The sequence below is a fragment of the Monodon monoceros genome, unplaced genomic scaffold (assembly GCF_005190385.1).
Source record: "Monodon monoceros isolate NGI ecotype Baffin Bay Population unplaced genomic scaffold, NGI_Narwhal_1 Super_Scaffold_21, whole genome shotgun sequence".
Taxonomy (NCBI): domain Eukaryota; kingdom Metazoa; phylum Chordata; class Mammalia; order Artiodactyla; family Monodontidae; genus Monodon; species Monodon monoceros.
The window spans coordinates 90281047-90287404 of record NW_021703778.1 but is presented as its reverse complement, the minus strand read 5'-3'; positions in this window follow the sequence as shown (position 1 = coordinate 90287404).

Genomic DNA, 6358 nt, shown 5'->3' with positions numbered 1-6358 from the left:
CCATCACCCAGCTCTAAAAAAAAAAATCTCAAACTTTTTCCATATTTGGCTTTTTTTTTTAAAGAAATAAAACATTACAGATACAGTTGAAGCCCTATCCCCACCCCCATGTACTACTTCCTGATCCCATTCCCCTTTCTCCTTCCTCTCCCCAGATATCCGTTATTTGAAATTGATACTGTATTTATCCTCCCCCCTGCATGTTTTGTACTTTCATTACATTTACATATCCATTAACAAAATATAAGTACATATGATTTATTTTTTTAAGACATCCATTTTGATGTGTATGTCTAGTTCATTCATGTAAACTGCTGTACGTTTTTCCATTGTATGAACACAACACAATTTTTCTGTTCTCTATTGATGGACAATTAGTTCCTACTTTTTTGTATCAATAATTTGAACAACGTTGCAATGAACATTCTTTTCAAAAAAATTTTTTTTTATTTTTAATTTTTTTAAATTAATTTTTATTGGAGTATGCTTGCTTTACAGTGTTGTGTTAGTTTCTGCTGTACAGCAAAGTGAGTCAGTTATACATATATGTATTTCCCCTCTTTTTTAGACTTCCTTCCCATTTAGGTCACCACAGAGCATTGAGTAGAGTTCCCTGTACTATACAGTAGGTCCTCATTAGTTATCTGTTTTATACATAGTAGTGTATATGTGTCAATCCTAATGTCCCAATTCATCCCCCACCTTCCCCCCTTGGTATCCATAAGTTTGTTCTCTACATCTGTGTCTGTATTTCTGCTTTGCGAATAAGTTCATCTGTACCATTTTTCTAGATTCCACATATAAGCGATGTTATATGATATTTGTTTTCCTCTTTCTGAATTACTTCACTCTGTATGACAGTCTCTAGGTCTATCCACGTGTCTTCAAATGGCACTATTTCGTTCCTTTTATGGCTGAGTAATATTCCATTGTATATATGTACCACATCTTCTTTATCCATTCCTCTGTTGATGGACATTTAGGTTGCTTCCATGTCCTGGCTATTGTAAATAGTGCTGTGATGAACATCGGGGTGTATGTATCATTTTAAAAATATTTATTTATTTATTTTGGCTGCGCCAGGTCTTTGTTGCAGCGCGCAGAATCTTTGTTGCGGCATGTGGAATCTTTAGTTGTGGCATGCGGGCTCTAGTTCCCTGACCAGGGATTGAACCTGGGCACCCTGCATTGGGAGTGTGGAGTCTTATCCACGTGACTACCAGGGAAGTCCAGTATCTTTCTGAATTATGGTTTTCTCTTCAATGAACATTCTTGCTTAGATCTGTCTCTTACATGCACAGCAAAATTTCAAGCTGGGTCTTAGGAATCTCCAACTCTGCTAGATATTGCCAAGCTCTCTCTCAAAGTGGCTGTAAAACTAACATTTTCCCCAGCACTGACTGAGAGTTCTCATTGCTCCACATTCCCAATAGTACTTAAAAAACTTTTTTAACAATCTGATGGCTGTAATATGATATCTCATTTTTTAAAAATAAATTTATTTATTTTATTTATTTAATTTATTTATTTCATTTTTGGCTGTGTTGGGTCTTTGTTGGTGTGCATGGGCTTTCTCTAGTTGTGGTGAGCGGGAGCTACTCTTTGTTGCAGTGTGTGGGCTTCTCATTGCGGTGGCTTCTCTTGTTGCAGGGCACAGGCTCTAGGCACGCGGGCTTCAGTAGTTGGGGGACACGGGCTCAGTAGTTGTGGCTCACGGGCTCTAGAGCGCAGGCTCAGTAGTTGTGGTACACAGGCTTAGTTGCTCCACGGCGTCTTCCCAGACCAGGGATCTTCCCGGACCAGGGCTCGAACCGGTGTCCCCTGCAATGGCAGGTGGATTCTTAATCACCGTGCCACCAGGGAAGCCCAATATCTCATTTTTGTTTTTATTTATATTTCATCAGTTAGTAGTGAGCATAATTTCAAATATTTACGGGACACTGTGTTTTTCTTTGTCTACAGCAAACTGTCTTTTCCTGGTTGCAACTTGTCTTTTGTACAGAAGTTTGTCTGTTTTTGCACAGAAGTTTAAATTTTTAATCTAGTCAAATGTATTAATATTTTACTTTATAGCTTTTTTCTAAGAGGATTAAAAATTTTTTTTATTTTATTATTTGGCTGCGTCGGATCTCAGTTGTGGCACGTGGGATCTTCGTTGTGGCATGCGAGATCTTTTCTTGCAGCGTGCGGCCTCTTCATTGTGGCACGTGGGCTTCTCTAGTTGCTGCGTGTGGGCTTCTCTATAGTTGTGGTGCACGGGCTCCAGAGTGCGTGGGCTCAGTAGTTGTGGTGTGTGGGCTCTCTAGTTGGGGCACATGGGCTCAGTAGTTACGGTGTGCTGGCTTAGTTGCCCTGCAGTATGTGGGATCTTAGTTCCCCGACCAGGGCTCAAACCTGCATCCCCTGCTTTGGAAGGAGAATTCTTTTTTTTTTAAAATTAATTAATTAATTAATTTTTATTTTTGGCTATGTTGGGTCTTCATTTCTGTGCAAGGGCTTTCTCTACTTGCGGTGAGCGGGGGCCACTCTTCATTGCTGTGTGCGAGCCTCTCACTGTCGTGGCCTCTCTTGTTGCGGAGCACAGCCTCCAGACACACAGGCTCAGTAGTTGTGGCTCTCGGGCCCAGTTGCTCCGGAGCATGTGGGATCTTCCCAGACCAGGGATCGAACCCGTGTCCCCTTCATTGGCAGGCAGCTTCTCAACCACTGTGCCACCAGGGAAGCCCCAGAAGGAGGATTCTTAACCACTGGACCACCAGGGAAGTCCCAACTTTACATCTGTTTGTGACTTGTTTAAGAAATTATTTTCTACCCCCAAGTTGTGTAGATATCCTCCTACATATTCTTTGTAAAGTTTTAAAGATTTTCTTTTTAAATCAAGGTCTTTATCTGGAATTATATTTGTATATGTATAAGGTAATTTATTTTTTCCTCCTATGCATATCTAATTATCTAGGCACCATTTATTGACCAGACAAGGACAGTTCAATTAAAAAAAAAAAAAAAGGACAAACCATAACTATAGCCTGGGGATGAGTCGGTAAAGAGAGTTGGAGAGAGCCCAGAAGAGGAGAAGTGGTTCCCAGGGCCCACTCAGGTCCAGTCCGGGCTCAGGTACTCTGCCTAGATGGTGCTGCTGGCTGTGACCAATCCCAGGCATCAGAGGGACATTTAGAAGAATCAGACTGGAGTTTCCCACCACTATGGCATTTCTGGCCCTTGCCAATCCCAGCCACCGGAGGAGGGCACATCACAGCATGGGACTCCCTGGCAGGTGCAGGGCCTGGGGCAGGGAGCTGCCTTGGCATGTCTAAGAGCAATACTAACATTATGGCTTTTTCCAACCATTTTCCCTAGAGCTGATAGCTCCATAGGACTGTCTTCCAGGTTTTCACGGGGAAGAGTTTTTCCAGAAATTCTGACATGTCACCAAATATCCAGCCCACAAAATCTGTTTCTTTGTCATAGGCTGCCTTACCAGTAAGCCAAAACCCTGTATTTTAGGTTCTTTTTATGGTAGCAACTCCACTTCCATGTAGCAATTTTTATAGTATTAGAATACAGGGTAAATTGATATAACAAAGAGAATACAAAATACGATGGCTCAAACAAAATAGTTTCTTTTGCTCTCATCCAACTGCCTAGAGGTGAAAAGTCTAAGGCTAGTAGGTAGCTCTTTTCCAGAAGCATATTTAGTGATCCTGGTTCCTTCCATCTTGTTGTCCCACATTTTCCTAAGGGGTTGTCCTCTTACGTAGAGTCAAAGCTGAGTTACTCACACACTACATTCTAGCTGCCAATCTTTATGTCTGTGTCTCTTTTTCTTTTTTTTAGTTATCCGAAACTCTTTCTTTTGGTTGATTTCTCAGAAATAACTCATAGAACTCTCAGGATGAACAGTAGTCTCTGAGTGTTTGCAATATTCCTAACAGTTTCTCTACAGCCTTTATACTTGAAGATCAGTTTGGCTGGATACAGAATCTGTGTTCACATTTTCTGTCTTTGACTGTCTTAAATGTTACTCCATTGCTTTCTGGATAAAGCAAAACGATATAACAATACAATTTTTTTCTCTTGGTCTTTTTTTGCCTGATCCCACACAAGTCTTATAGCTGATAGGATTTATTCTTGCCTGCCTGAATTTGTGGGTTCAGAGGAATGCTTTGCCACCTTGGTTTGTGGAGATGTTATCCATGGGTCTTTGCTTTACTACCCCAGTGGCACTTTGCTGCTTTTGTAGTCTTCCTCCACTCCACTAATTTTGCCATATATTGTTTTCATTATCATCCAACCCTAAATCTTTTATTATTTATATAAAATGTCCTTTATAATCCAAGTAAGCTATCTCTCTGGCAGCTGTCAGGGACTATGTTTGTCAGTCTCATTCCTCTAGTGGAGAAACTGTCCCAAGCCCTGGCTTCAAGCACTAAGCCTGACTCTAGCCCCTGACCCAGACTGGATCATTTTTTCCCCCAAGTGCCTGGCTGCCACCCCTGATTTCTACTGGGATTCTTGTAGCCTTGAGGCTTCAGTCCTGCGCATGACTTTGTGTTTCTATTTAGTTCAGAGCCACAGAGATGATAATCTTATTTTTGAGCTCAGCACTATCATTTTGGTGTTTTCTTTTAATGTTTTATCTATCCCTGCTGTGTATTTTGAGCAGAGGGAGTGCCTAAAGAGTGAACTCACAGAGCCATCTTGACTCAAAGTATCTCAAAAAACAGTTTTGAATGCACAATGCACAATGAATTGACAAGGCACTACGAGGTTACAAAAATGAGTAAGAAGGGCTCCCACTCTCAGAGAGATTAGAATCTAGTGAAAGAAGGTGATCTGTAACATACCACCATAAGAAAGACTGAAAACCACTCTGTTGGAAGTGGTCAGTAGAGCTATGTCACCCACAAGAAGAGGCAAGGACTTGTGGGTGAAGGGGACAAGGAAGGCTTCTCAGAGGAAGTAGCTTTGAAATGGATCCTTTAGGGATGTTGTAATGGGAGTGTACATGTTGGTTCGGTGACCTCATCCTTAGAACTGGGGCACAGGGTGCCTTGGTGGAGTGTGGCGGATGTGCTGAAAGAAGGTCCTGGAGGTTAGTGCACAGGCCATGGAGTTCACGCGGACTCAGCTCCAATCACGGTTTTGCTGTTGCCTAGAGGCATGAGCCTGGGCCATTCACTTTATCTCTCTAGCTATAGAAAGGGAATAGAGTGTCCCCTGCCTCACAGGGCTGTTGTGAGGATAATTGGTGGTAATATATAAAGTCATAGTAAACTCTCAAAAAGCGGTAGCCATAACTATTAGGTTATGGGGGGCCTTGAATGTCAAGCTTTAACTTTTTAAAAGCTTTGTTGAGGTATGATTTACAATAACAAACTGAGCTTTTTTTTTTTTTTTTTTTTTTTTGCGGTACACGGGCCTCTCACTGTTGTGGCCTCTCCCATTGCGGAGCACAGGCTCCGGACGTGCAGGCTCAGCGGCCATGGCTCACAGGCCTAGCTGCTACGCGGCATGTGGGATCTTCCCAGAACGGGGCACGAACCCGTGTCCCCTGCATCGGCAGGCGGACTCTCAACCACTGCACCACCAGGGAAGCCCACAAACTGAGCATTTTGACTGCCACTCACTGGTCCTGCTTCTGCTCTCTGGAGCAGCCTCTGGAATATTACTCAGACTGCGCTAGCCTCTGTGGTAGGCAGAGCAGTGGCTCCTCAAAAATGTCTATTTCTTAATCCCAAGAACCTGTGAATATGCTAGCTTGCATGGCAAAGGGGAATTCAGGTTGCAGATGGGATTAAGGTTGCTAATCAACTGACCTGGAGATGGGGTTATTATCCTGGATTATCTGTCAGGCTCAGTGGGATCAAGAGAGTCCTTATGAGTGGAAGAGGGAGGCAGAAGGGGGAAAATGAGAGATGGTGTGAGAAGGACTCCTTGTCCATTGCTGGACATGGCTTTGAAGATGAAAGAGGCCATGAGCCAAGGAATTTGGGCAGCCTCTAGAAACTGGAAAAAACAGAAATTGGATTCCCTCCTGGAGCCTCCAGGTAAACAGCCCGGCCAACACCTTGATTTTAGCCCAGTGAGACCTACTTTGAACTTCTGACATCCAGAACCATAAGATAACAAATGTATGTTTTTTTAAACCACTAAATTTGCTCTAATTTGTTACAGCAGAAATAGAGAACTAATACAGTCTTGAATAAATACTTGTTGACTAACTGAATTAATAAATCAAGAACAAGTCTATTACCTTTTTCATATAATAATCCTTCTAATTTTGGAAGAGAGAAGATTTAGTTTGGATCATGTTATCTCCCTGTAAGGTTCTTACATCTTAACATGAAATTCCCTGGGT